General features: G+C 35.3%; 1 long non-coding RNA gene across 1 annotated transcript in view; it reads left to right on the forward strand.

Annotated features, from left to right (window-relative positions):
• Positions 1-15,039, forward strand: part of LOC143226824 (uncharacterized) — a 66,152-nt gene extending 51,113 nt beyond the window's left edge. Inside the window, exon 2 of the long non-coding RNA XR_013014760.1 lies at positions 14,623-15,039. This is a non-coding gene — a long non-coding RNA (uncharacterized LOC143226824). The remainder of the gene's footprint in view (positions 1-14,622) is intronic.
• Positions 15,040-15,784: the final 745 nt, after the last annotated feature.

Below are 15,784 nucleotides of genomic sequence, written 5' to 3' on the forward strand. Positions count from 1 at the left end.
GATTAAAGAAGACTGCACAGCTTTACTTACATAAGTAAAAATATTCTTTGTCAATTAAAGAAGACTGCACAGCTTTACTTACATAAGTAAAAATATTCTTTGTGAATTAAAGAAGACTGCACAGCTTCTACTTACATAAGTAAAAATATTCTTTATAAATTAAAGAAGACTGCACAGCTTTACTTACATAAGTAAAAATATTCTTTATAAATTAAAGAAGACTGCACAGCTTTACTTATATAAGTAAAAATATTCTTTGTGAATTAAAGAAGACTGCACAGCTTTACTTACATAAGTAAAAATATTCTTTGTGAATTAAACAAGACTGCACAGCTTTACTTACATAAGTAAAAATATTCTTTGTGAATTAAAGAAGACTGCACAGCTTCTACTTACATAAGTAAAAATATTCTTTGTGGATTAAAGAAGACTGCACAGCTTTACTTACATAAGTAAAAATATTCTTTGTCAATTAAAGAAGACTGCACAGCTTTACTTACATAAGTAGAAATATTCTTTGTGAATTAAAGAAGACTGCACAGCTTCTACTTACATAAGTAAAAATATTCTTTATAAATTAAAGAAGACTGCACAGCTTTACTTACATAAGTAAAAATATTCTTTATAAATTAAAGAAGACTGCACAGCTTTACTTATATAAGTAAAAATATTCTTTGTGAATTAAAGAAGACTGCACAGCTTCTACTTACATAAGTAAAAATATTCTTTATGAATTAAAGAAGACTGCACAGCTTCTACTTACATAAGTAAAAATATTCTTTATGAATTAAACAAGACTGCACAGCTTTACTTACATAAGTAAAAATATTCTTTATAAATTAAAGAAGACTGCACAGCTTTACTTACATAAGTAAAAATATTCTTTGTGAATTAAACAAGACTGCACAGCTTTACTTACATAAGTAAAAATATTCTTTATGAATTAAAGAAGACTGCACAGCTTCTACTTACATAAATAAAAATATTCTTTCGCGTATTTTAAAAATATTATGTTAATGTATTTTGGTTTATGACTTGAAAATTTTATGGTGATAATATAATTAATCAGAGGTTTGGATTTTCTGTTTTTAACTCAGTCCTTCCTTATGATTTTGTTTATTCATTTAGACGTAATTATTTCATTTCACTGAAATGTATATATATATATTACTATGTACACAGTGATCTGTCACTACTCCAACTCTATATCCATGTAATATATTACTATGTACGCAGTGATCTGTCACTACTCCAACTCTATATCCATGTAATATATTACTATGTACCCAGTGATCTGTCACTACTCCAACTCTATATCCATGTAATATATTACTATGTACGCAGTGATCTGTCACTACTCCAACTCTATATCCATGTAATATATTACTATGTACGCAGTGATCTGTCACTACTCCAACTCTATATCCATGTAATATATTACTATGTACGCAGTGATCTGTCACTACTCCAACTCTATATCCATGTAATATATTACTATGTGCGGTGATCTGTCACTACTCCAACTCTATATCCATGTAATATATTACTATGTGCGCGGTGATCTGTCACTACGCTCCAACTCTATATCCATGTATATGTAATATATTACTATGTGCGCAGTGATCTGTCACTGCTCCAACTCTATATCCATGTAATATATTACTATGTGCGCGGTGATCTGTCACTACTCCAACTCTATATCCATGTAATATATTACTATGTACGCAGTGATCTGTCACTACTCCAACTCTATATCCATGTAATATATTACTATGTACGCAGTGATCTGTCACTACTCCAACTCTATATCCATGTAATATATTACTATGTACGCAGTGATCTGTCACTACTCCAACTCTATATCCATGTAATATATTACTATGTACGCAGTGATCTGTCACTACTCCAACTCTATATCCATGTAATATATTACTATGTACGCAGTGATCTGTCACTACTCCAACTCTATATCCATGTAATATATTACTATGTACGCAGTGATCTGTCACTACTCCAACTCTATATCCATGTAATATATTACTATGTACGCAGTGATCTGTCACTACTCCAACTCTATATCCATGTAATATATTACTATGTACGCAGTGATCTGTCACTGCTCCAGCTCTATATCCATGTAATATATTACTATGTGCGCAGTGATCTGTCACTACTCCAACTCTATATCCATGTAATATATTACTATGTACGCAGTGATCTGTCACTACTCCAACTCTATATCCATGTAATATATTACTATGTACGCAGTGATCTGTCACTACTCCAACTCTATATCCATGTAATATATTACTATGTACGCAGTGATCTGTCACTACTCCAACTCTATATCCATGTAATATATTACTATGTACGCGGTGATCTGTCACTACTCCAACTCTATATCCATGTAATATATTACTATGTACGCAGTGATCTGTCATTGCTCCAACTCTATATCCATGTAATATATTACTATGTACGCAGTGATCTGTCACTACTCCAACTCTATATCCATGTAATATATTACTATGTACGCGGTGATCTGTCACTACTCCAACTCTATATCCATGTAATATATTACTATGTACGCAGTGATCTGTCACTACTCCAACTCTATATCCATGTAATATATTACTATGTACGCGGTGATCTGTCACTACTCCAACTCTATATCCATGTAATATATTACTATGTACGCGGTGATCTGTCACTACTCCAACTCTATATCCATGTATATATATTACTATGTACGCAGTGATCTGTCACTACTCCAACTCTATATCCATGTAATATATTACTATGTACGCAGTGATCTGTCACTACTCCAACTCTATATCCATGTAATATATTACTATGTACGCGGTGATCTGTCACTACTCCAACTCTATATCCATGTAATATATTACTATGTACGCAGTGATCTGTCACTACTCCAACTCTATATCCATGTAATATATTACTATGTACGCGGTGATCTGTCATTGCTCCAACTCTATATCCATGTAATATATTACTATGTACGCAGTGATCTGTCACTACTCCAACTCTATATCCATGTAATATATTACTATGTACGCAGTGATCTGTCACTACTCCAACTCTATATCCATGTAATATATTACTATGTACGCAGTGATCTGTCACTACTCCAACTCTATATCCATGTAATATATTACTATGTGCGCAGTGATCTGTCACTACTCCAACTCTATATCCATGTAATATATTACTATGTACGCAGTGATCTGTCACTACTCCAACTCTATATCCATGTAATATATTACTATGTGCGCGGTGATCTGTCACTACTCCAACTCTATATCCATGTAATATATTACTATGTACGCAGTGATCTGTCACTACTCCAACTCTATATCCATGTAATATATTACTATGTACGCAGTGATCTGTCACTACTCCAACTCTATATCCATGTAATATATTACTATGTACGCAGTGATCTGTCACTACTCCAACTCTATATCCATGTAATATATTACTATGTACGCAGTGATCTGTCACTACTCCAACTCTATATCCATGTAATATATTACTATGTACGCAGTGATCTGTCAGTGATCTGTCACTCCAACTCTATATCCATGTAATATATTACTATGTACGCAGTGATCTGTCACTACTCCAACTCTATATCCATGTAATATATTACTATGTACGCAGTGATTCTGTCACTACTCCAACTCTATATCCATGTAATATATTACTATGTACGCAGTGATCTGTCACTACTCCAACTCTATATCCATGTAATATATTACTATGTACGCAGTGATCTGTCACTACTCCAACTCTATATCCATGTAATATATTACTATGTACGCAGTGATCTGTCACTACTCCAACTCTATATCCATGTAATATATTACTATGTACGCAGTGATCTGTCACTACTCCAACTCTATATCCATGTAATATATTACTATGTACGCAGTGATCTGTCACTACTCCAACTCTATATCCATGTAATATATTACTATGTACGCAGTGATCTGTCACTACTCCAACTCTATATCCATGTAATATATTACTATGTACGCAGTGATCTGTCACTACTCCAACTCTATATCCATGTAATATATTACTATGTACGCAGTGATCTGTCACTACTCCAACTCTATATCCATGTAATATATTACTATGTACGCAGTGATCTGTCACTACTCCAACTCTATATCCATGTAATATATTACTATGTACGCAGTGATCTGTCACTACTCCAACTCTATATCCATGTAATATATTACTATGTACGCAGTGATCTGTCACTACTCCAACTCTATATCCATGTAATATATTACTATGTACGCAGTGATCTGTCACTACTCCAACTCTATATCCATGTAATATATTACTATGTACGCAGTGATCTGTCACTACTCCAACTCTATATCCATGTAATATATTACTATGTACGCAGTGATCTGTCACTACTCCAACTCTATATCCATGTAATATATTACTATGTACGCAGTGATCTGTCACTACTCCAACTCTATATCCATGTAATATATTACTATGTACGCAGTGATCTGTCACTACTCCAACTCTATATCCATGTAATATATTACTATGTACGCAGTGATCTGTCACTACTCCAACTCTATATCCATGTAATATATTACTATGTACGCAGTGATCTGTCACTACTCCAACTCTATATCCATGTAATATATTACTATGTACGCAGTGATCTGTCACTACTCCAACTCTATATCCATGTAATATATTACTATGTACGCAGTGATCTGTCACTACTCCAACTCTATATCCATGTAATATATTACTATGTACGCAGTGATCTGTCACTACTCCAACTCTATATCCATGTAATATATTACTATGTACGCAGTGATCTGTCACTACTCCAACTCTATATCCATGTAATATATTACTATGTACGCAGTGATCTGTCACTACTCCAACTCTATATCCATGTAATATATATTACTACGCAGTGATCTGTCACTAGTCCAACTCTATATCCATGTAATATATTACTATGTACGCAGTGATCTGTCACTACTCCAACTCTATATCCATGTAATATATTACTATGTACGCAGTGATCTGTCACTACTCCAACTCTATATCCATGTAATATATTACTATGTACGCAGTGATCTGTCACTACTCCAACTCTATATCCATGTAATATATTACTATGTACGCAGTGATCTGTCACTACTCCAACTCTATATCCATGTAATATATTACTATGTACGCAGTGATCTGTCACTACTCCAACTCTATATCCATGTAATATATTACTATGTACGCAGTGATCTGTCACTACTCCAACTCTATATCCATGTAATATATTACTCCATGTACGCAGTGATCTGTCACTACTCCAACTCTATATCCATGTAATATATTACTATGTGATCTGCAGTGATCTGTCACTGTACTCCAACTCTATATCCATGTAATATATTACTATGTACGCAGTGATCTGTCACTACTCCAACTCTATATCCATGTAATATATTACTATGTACGCAGTGATCTGTCACTACTCCAACTCTATATCCATGTAATATATTACTATGTACGCAGTGATCTGTCACTACTCCAACTCTATATCCATGTAATATATTACTATGTACGCAGTGATCTGTCACTACTCCAACTCTATATCCATGTAATATATTACTATGTACGCAGTGATCTGTCACTACTCCAACTCTATATCCATGTAATATATTACTATGTACGCAGTGATCTGTCACTACTCCAACTCTATATCCATGTAATATATTACTATGTACGCAGTGATCTGTCACTACTCCAACTCTATATCCATGTAATATATTACTATGTACGCAGTGATCTGTCACTACTCCAACTCTATATCCATGTAATATATTACTATGTACGCAGTGATCTGTCACTACTCCAACTCTATATCCATGTAATATATACTCTATATCTATGTACGCAGTGATCTGTCACTACTCCAACTCTATATCCATGTAATATATTACTATGTACGCAGTGATCTGTCACTACTCCAACTCTATATCCATGTAATATATTACTATGTACGCAGTGATCTGTCACTACTCCAACTCCATGTAATATATTATATCCATGTCACTATCCAATTACTATATTACTATGTACGCAGTGATCTGTCACTACTCCAACTCTATATCCATGTAATATATTACTATGTACGCAGTGATCTGTCACTACTCCATACTACTATGTATATCCATGTACTTTATATATTACTATGTGTACGCAGTGATCTGTCACTACTCCAACTCTATATCCATGTAATATATTACTATGTACGCAGTGATCTGTCACTACTCCAACTCTATATCCATGTAATATATTACTATGTACGCAGTGATCTGTCACTACTCCAACTCTATATCCATGTAATATATTACTATGTACGCAGTGATCTGTCACTACTCCAACTCTATATCCATGTAATATATTACTATGTACGCAGTGATCTGTCACTACTCCAACTCTATATCCATGTAATATATTACTATGTACGCAGTGATCTGTCACTACTCCAACTCTATATCCATGTAATATATTACTATGTACGCAGTGATCTGTCACTACTCCAACTCTATATCCATGTAATATATTACTATGTACGCAGTGATCTGTCACTACTCCAACTCTATATCCATGTAATATATTACTATGTATATCCGCAGTGATCTGTCACTACTCCAACTCTATATCCATGTAATATATTACTATGTACGCAGTGATCTGTCACTACTCCAACTCTATATCCATGTAATATATTACTATGTACGCAGTGATCTGTCACTACTCCAACTCTATATCCATGTAATATATTACTATGTACGCAGTGATCTGTCACTACTCCAACTCTATATCCATGTAATATATTACTATGTACGCAGTGATCTGTCACTACTCCAACTCTATATCCATGTAATATATTACTATGTACGCAGTGATCTGTCACTACTCCAACTCTATATCCATGTAATATATTACTATGTACGCAGTGATCTGTCACTACTCCAACTCTATATCCATGTAATATATTACTATGTACGCAGTGATCTGTCACTACTACTCTATATCCATGTAATATATTACTATGTACGCAGTGATCTGTCACTACTCCAACTCAAAATAACGCAGTGATCTGTCACTACTCCAACTCAAAATAATGTGACGGTGAATCCCACTTTTCGTTGGTAAAAGAGTAGCCCAAGAGTTGGCGGTGGGTGGTGATGACTAGCTGCCTTCCCTCTAGTCTTATACTGATAAATTATGGACGGCTAGCGCAGATAGTCCTCGTGTAACTTTGCGCGCAGTTCATAAAAGAAACAAAACCAAACCTACTTTTTCAAAATGGTCTGGTGGTTGGGGCAGTGGAGTCGGGAGCTCGAATCCCCGTCGCCAAACATGCTTGCCCTTTCAACTGCCAGTATTCGTTAGTAAAACTGTAACCCGACAGTTGGCGGTGGGTGATGTCAACTAGCTATCTTCCCTCTAGTCTCTCACTACTAAATAGGGGAAGGTTACTGTATATAGCTTTTGAAGAGATTTGCGCGAAATTCAGACTCAAAGAAATAAATAAGTTTGAAAAAATGCCTTTTGTACAAAAATGTATTTATTATGTCGGAACTTTGTTATTTAGTTAAAATACAAATAGTTGTTACTAGATGTTTCTATCTTTTGTTTCTTTGCAAGTTTCCTATTAAACTGTCATTACATTTTATTTTTGCACATGGTGCACGAGATGATAGACGAGTACGAGACCAAGTATCACAATAATGGTAACACTGTTGTAGACGTCTTAATATCTTTATTGTTCTCAATAGTACATTAATAGAAGAAAATAAAACAATGTGTTAATATAGCGTATTCCCACACAGCTATGCTGTCATTTAGTCATATCGAAATGTTTGTCATTATTTGAACTTTTTCGCAAACGTTGTTTGGCTTACAACGTTAAAACCGGGGTTTCGATACCAGCGATGGGCAGAGCACAGAGAGCTCATTGTATGATGTCGTGCTTAATTATTAACACTCCTACGAAAAGACGTTTCTAGTCCTGATTTCTCCAAGCCCGTTCCCCTGGCTGTGGTTTCGCTAGATAGTAGATAGGGACAGTGGGAATCTCGTTAATCCATTCATTAATGGATTTAAATGGCAATTTCATTTAAATACAAAATTATTAGCCTAATATTAATAACCTTTCAAGTTGCTCTGGGGCCTATTAGGCCCCACTTTTCGTAGAAGTGTTAACAAACACAAACGTTGCAAAGCATACTTTTAACCAGGTTTATATTTTCACTCGCTAGATTTGAAATGTTTCAGTTCAATTTCCATCTTTAGTAGAGGAAGAAGATATTATTAATAATAATGAGACACACAAGTTTAATTCGCCACCTACATGTGGTTTTATTGTAGACGTCATACGTAGCATGACATCTAGCGGAGATGGTATCAGTGACATACACACACACACAAATGCACGTACAAAAACAAAACAAAAAACTAAGAGGCCAATGATGCAGTGACAGTTGGGTTTCCGGGTCCCAAGGCCCCTTCACTGCTCATGTTAATTCGTCAAGGTCTATAGCCTACGGCCCCTTCACTGCTCATGTTAATTCGTCAAGGTCTATAGCCTACGGTCCCTTCACTCCCCGTGTTTACCCGTCACTTAAAAAACAAAGGTTTTTGGAACGTATTGCTTGGAATAACAATATGTTATGTATATTGATGGCAAAAAATATTTTGAATAGCTATTTATGATGTTTTTTAAATGTTTTTGCTATATTTCCTTAGTATGTTAGGATTTCAAGGATTTAAAAAATAGAGAATATTTTATAAAATATATTTCTGAAGAACATAATTGTTTAGATAAAAATCTTAAGGATTCGCTGTACTAGTAATCAAAGAATAACTTGCATGCAAACATTTTTGCACTCGATTATAAAAACAACGCTATAATTATTATGGAGTATTTAAAAGCCATTTTATATTGATTTTCTATCATTTTTATCTATTACATTTATTGAATAAAAACGTAGCAGTACAACTAGGAGAAGAAATGTATATTAAAATAACCTGATGAAAAGCAACGTATGTAACACCCAAAGTCTAGTGGAACCAAACACGACAAACATGTTCGTCCTTTCAGCCGTGGGAGCTTCATTACGTGACAGTCAATCCCACTATTTGTTAGTACATACAACGTATGTATCACCCAAAGTCTAGTGGAACCAAACAGAATCAAACATGTTCGTCCTTTCAGCCGTGGGAGCTTCATTACGTGACAGTCAATCCCACTATTTGTTAGTAAAAGAGTAGCCCAAGAGCTGGCGGTGGGTGGTGGTGAATAACTGCCTTCTCTCTAGTCTTACACTGCTAAATTCATATCATACAGACTGCAATGAGAGAAATTATTATATATAATGATTCTCGCTGTGTTTGCTAACTGGTCTTTGTGTGTATGTGCGTAAGTAGTTACCTGAAGTAATGAGCAGTTGTTGTTTATATAATGTTTATTCGTGTGTTTTTAAACTGTACACTTTTATGTAGTTTTATTGTGTCTAAATAGAATAGTTTCGTGTGGTTTGGTTTGTATTAAAAAAAATGTACTTTTATGGATGGTATTTAGACATAAGAAGAACTTATTAAACCGATAAATATAAAATAATAATACTTGGTAAAACCATTAGGTATAGCAAGCAACAAACATTTTATATTTCCATCATGTATAGCAATATGCATATGGTGAAACCGCTAAATATAACAACTTCATGATACACTAGATGTAACAATAATCAGTAAACTAGGTACGTTTAGACGTTCAGGATGGAATCCAACATCACCATGGCAGTGACAAAATATTCCATAAGACTTGCTGGAGTAAGCTAAATAGTTCGTCTTTTGCGAGTAGGATTCGAACGCGAGATTATCCTACTACAAGCGAGTGCTGTTTCAATTAAGCAATCATAAAGCACCCTATAACAACTACTAAATTTACACAAATAAGAAAGCGAACCGTAAATGAACGAATTTTCCTTAAAGCAAGATAAGCACGCTTGGAGAGAAATGCAAACAAGGTAAAGATATACAATTCATAGTTTTATGCTGGTATGATCCAGTGTTATACGTTCTGTATTTGCTTACATAATTTATTAGATGTGCTATCCAAGAGAAGCCGGTAAAAAAGATGGTTTAATTATTTCACCAAGGCACGAGGGCGGAAAACTTCTCAGGAGTGCCCTTGCGTAAATTAATTACGTCATTCACTAGGGTTAGGACGGTGATTATAAGCTTCATATACTTGATTTTCTTGAAGTATGGGCGGTAACCTTTCTTATTCAAAGTTTCGTTCGAAACGGGAGGCCGTGCAGTAGTTAGTGTTTCAAAGTCTAACTTTATGATTTTTACAACTTACTCTCAAAGTTGAAACTGGTGTTTTCAGTTTCTCAGAACACCTTGATATCTGGGTTTTATTGTTCAATAAATAACAAGTTGAAAACTATCGTATTCAGTAAGTTCAGTGTATTAAAACTACTCGTTTTGTTTGTATTGTTACGAAACCTGATAATCAAGTAGTTTTAGGCTTTAAACCTAAACAAACTCGATTAAATCAGCCATTTTTGTTGCATTGTTTTTTAAACGATGAAGTTTTAAACGATGAAGTTATGTTCTTATTATAACACCTTCCATTTTTAATACATTAAGTTCTTATTATAACACCTTCCATTTTTAATACATTAAGTTCTTATTATAACACCTTCCATTTTTAATACATTAAGTTCTTATTATAACACCTTCCATTTTTAATACATTAAGTTCTTATTATGACCTTCAGTCTTTATATGTCTTTAAATACATTAGTTTTAGGCTGTGTCAGTTATCAATTTATAACGTTATAGCTACGGAACTGTTTTTTTTTTTTTTAAAGGGTAATTTTTAACTATCTCTGCGCATTACGAAGCCGACATAAACCCCGTACTACAGGGTGATTGAAACGTCACTGTGCAGTTTTGAAAGCAGCGACAACAACATTCATTCAGTCTATTTCAAGCCAGCAACTGATAGCGGTGTTTAGAAACAAAATAAGAAGGATCCAGGCCTATATTGATGCCAACGGGGGTCACTTTCAACATTGTTTATAATTGTCATTCATATTTACCTCCTGTATTCTATATTGAAACATGTCTGTTAATAAATATATAAGTGCACAGTGACTTTCCGAACACCCTGTATTAATAACAATGTTAAGTCGCTATGTAGAAACGTGTGCTCGGATCTTTGGAATGCGTTGTTCATGTAACATTTCAAGTTCTTCACAGCGTTGTTCGTGTAACCACTGTACACAAATATTTCAGTAACAGATGAAGGGGTTCATTTGAGATTTTCGTGCAAAGCTTTTGGAAACCCTTAGCTCTCCCTAGGTTTGAACTTATAAATTAGAGGGAGCTATTCATTAGCAGCCACCTTCAGCCACTGTGCTATTCTTATCTGTTGGAAGAGTGAGATTTGTCCACTACTTTAACAGTTCACCCGCAGCCCTGAAGTGCAGAGGGTGTTTTTGAGGCAATAGGCTCCGAACTGGGGTGGTTTGACAGCCAAGCTACTCTCACCACTGGACCACGATAGGCCAACAAGACAGAAGGACAAAGTTGGATTTAATATCACTACACATATTGTCACTTTTTTATGGAAATATCAAATAGTAATAAAAACAACTGGTTTGAGTGACATTTCTTGTTTATTATTGGCCAGTTTATACAAATATAATAGCCTAAGTACATGGACATCCATTGACCATTCTAGTCTGACGACTCATCTAACACAGGTGATACGGTCTTACATTAGGGACGGCTAGCGCAGATAACCCTCGTGTAGCTTTGCGCGATATTCAAAACAAACCAAACAAAAACAATAGTATGTGTATGATGCTATATTAGGGACATAAGCCAATAACATTTTTCAGTTGTATTTGTAATCGTTCCAAACCTACGTTATTATTACCCGTAGTTAAAGTGTTTGAAAACACAACAAAATTCTCATGACAATACTATCATGACCACTGTTATTATAGAAGCAGGACGTAAACCCCCGTAGTTAAAGTGTTTGAAAACACAACAACAGTAGTCATGTTATTACTATCATGTTATTATAGAATCAAGTGTAAAAGTTGATTAAACTTCAGTATCAGTAACGGAAATTTTGCGGAATAACGTTTGTTTGTCCTCGTGCGCGGAACTCGTCAATATAACGTACGTGAGATACACAAACCACTGACTACAATATAGACTCAGAGACAGTGCAGTCAAAATGACTACAATATAGACTCAGAGACAGAGCAGTCACAATGACTACAATATAGACTCAGAGACAGAGCAGTCACAATGACTACAATGTAGACTCAGAGACAGAGCAGTCACAATGACTAAAATGTAGACTCAGAGACAGAGCAGTCACAACTGAATAAACAGACGCTAATGTGAAAGAAATGTATAACAAAACCAGTGTCACAGTAAACCAACACAGTTTAAACCGGACGAAGTCTCATCTCTAAAGCCATTAAAAACGTATTTTCACGTTCATACAACAGTTCTTTTAGTTTCACATTAAGAATACAAATAGCTCAACAACACTTAGCTCGTATTATTCCACACATCATACACATTATTGAGCACAAATACAACACAACCATGTAGTAAAATATCAAAAACCAGTTTAAAAAAAACAGTCACTCCAGTCCAGAGTTAACTACACCATTCATACAACGTAACCCTCAAAGGGAGTAGAAAGAATAACACAACAACAGACTTTTTAAAACAACGGTCAAGGAAGAAGAAATACATATAACTGTACCCGACCCTTACAGGTCAACACAACACCTTAGTTCACATGGTGATTCGACTGAGCACCCCTAACCATAGACATAAACGTACGGTTTCTACCTTTCAACATGTTCCAAGCTAGCCATTATTAGTTATCCATGATCTACACCAGTTTAAATAAAAAACATAAAACAAACACGTTGCAGCTATGTGGCTGGAGCAACATCCACATTTTGTTTTCTTAGATAATAACAAACATCTAAGGAAAACCAGGACAATTAAATAAAAACATCTTTCAACGAGGGTATACAATTAAAACTACGTTAGTTTCGAGTTCTGTAATATATCTAAGCAGTATTTTAGATAAGGGGTGGCATGGCTAAGTGTGTTAAGGCGTTCGACTCGTAATCCGAGGGTCGCGGGTTCGAATCCCCGTCGCACCAAACATGCTCGCCCTTTCAGCCGTGGGGGCGTTATAATGTGATGGTTAATCTCACTATTCGTTGGTAAAAGAGCAGCCCAAGGGTTGGCGGTGGGTGGTGATGGCTAGCTGCCTTCCATCTCGTCTTACACTGTTAAATTAGGGACGGCTAGCGCAGATAGCCTTCGTGTAGCTTTGGGCGAAATTCAAAACAAACAAACAAAATTTAGATAGGAAAAATAGCTTACGTTACCGTAGCAATGCTTTGTAGAATTTCAAGCTAATTCTGTTGAGGGAAAGTATGATGGTTTGAAGTAACAATTGAATATTTTTAGTCAACTCGAACATTCCTGGAAAGAAAACAAAATTTAACAGCTCACACAATCCGCTGACCTCGAAGGACGTCTCTTTCTTCTTCGACGTAATTAACGCATTGTTTATTCAAACAAAAATACAAGTGTTTATTTGTTTAGACATTTTTTTTGAATGAATACCTTTATCATACAAAATATTACTTTACTATCACCAGTTTAATGCTAATGGTTTAATCTGTTTTTATGGTTCACTGAATTACGCTCAGATCCAACCAGTAGGTTTGGAGACAAAGCCTGAACCCAAAATTACGCCAGTTAACAATCTTGTAACACGATTCGCTCCGTTGACTGCTTGTTTAAATTACGTTGCTGCAAGACTGTAGCGAAAATTAAAGGACTTGAAAATGATAAAATAGCTGGAAAATTGTTCTTTCAAGTTAGACAAAAGACTTTAGTCGACGCACAATCAGTAACCGGAAAATAAGTTTTATAAGTTGTTTAAAATTTCTAACATGTTTGATTACAAAGTAAATTTCATTCTCCGTATTGTCTCAAGTTTAACTTACTGAAAGACATATTCTAGTAAGCATACTCTTCTCGTGTTGTATTGATATCCGAGTTACGGAATGACGAACATTAGAAAACAAGATGTCTTCTTGATGTGGGTGAAAAACTTCTGTTTTGTGTGGTCAAAGAACCATCAGCAGTCTGGTCTTTCTGGAGCCAGGTGTGACCAGGTGGTTAGGCCTCTCGACTCGTAATCTGAGGGTCGCGAGTTCGAATCCTCGTCAAATCAGAGATGCTCACCCTTTCAGCCATGTGAGCGTTATAATGTTACGATCAGTTCCACTATTTGTCGGTAAGAGTAGCCCAAGAGTTGGCGGTGGGTGGTGATGACTAGCTGCTTTTCCTCTTGTCTTACACTGCTAAATCAGGGATTGCTAGCGCGGATAGCCCTCGTGTAGCTTCGTGCGAAATTAAAAAACAAACAGTTCTGTGTTACTATAGCCATGGATTAACAAATTTGTCTTTCCAACAGTTCTAAACTGATACAGCCCTGGGTTACGACACTTGTCTTTGCAAGAGGTCTGAACCTACTACAGCCCTGGGTTACGACACTTGTCTTTGCAAGAAGTCTGAACCTACTACAGCCCTGGGTTACGACACTTTTACTTCGGACGGTTTTGAGCTGCTAGAGACATGAACACTTTTCAACAGTTCATAGCTGCTACAACCATGGAGTACTATAGTGTATTTTCTAACAGTTCTGTTTGCAGATATGGACATCCATCTGATAGTGTACATGTAGCATCTAATGCAATAGATGTAACAACCAAAAAGTTCAATTACAGAAGACGTGAAATTCGTAAATTACATCAGAGAGCGACACATTGAAATGGAACTCGATGGAATGTCTTCATGAATAAAAAATAAACAACAATAATTAATGTAAAGGAGCAGCTTAATTATCATATCAATGAAATAAACAAGTTGTCATGTGATTAGATGTTTAGTATAACAATAGTATAGTCACAAACACATTGTTTCATCAGTTCGAACAAAAACACGACAAATAAATTATAATTCGAGAAGACAAAAATAAACAGAACATTTAATGTTTGGACAGTAACGAAGAAAAGACATTCTAGACGATACAATACAGACGTAGACGTTGTTTATAGGAATGTGTTTCTGGTGGATGGGCAATAAATCTTATGGCTAGTGTTAAAATTTGAAGTTTAATCGGTGCGGTGGGCGAGAATATAAGTTATTATGTAAATTTCATTAAGAAGACATTCTAGGATGGAACGAGTAGAAAGACAGTTTGAACTCGACAGTGAAAACACTTGTAGGTAAAAACAAAAAAACTTAGTGGACGATCGTAATGAAAGATAATATAACATTAGTAGGGAACTACAGAAGTAATGTTTTACATTCAGCTGGATACGTTTACTATACCGAAAGGATTTATGACAGGATGAATGTTTTAGGGTTCTGAAGGACAACATTTAGCTGTCCTCCACAATAGTGCATTCCGGTTAATGGGTAAATTTCTGTTTTTGGGAAGACAACATTTTCTGTTTTTTGGGAAGACAACATTTGTCTCTCTTCCAGAATCACTTAACAGTAGTGTACCATTTTTTCCCCCAAAAGGCATTCTCGACTACCATCTCCTCAGTATGTCTGGAGAAGCTAATAAT

This window comes from Tachypleus tridentatus, chromosome 9, assembly GCF_004210375.1.
Source record: "Tachypleus tridentatus isolate NWPU-2018 chromosome 9, ASM421037v1, whole genome shotgun sequence".
Taxonomy (NCBI): Eukaryota; Metazoa; Arthropoda; class Merostomata; order Xiphosura; family Limulidae; genus Tachypleus; species Tachypleus tridentatus.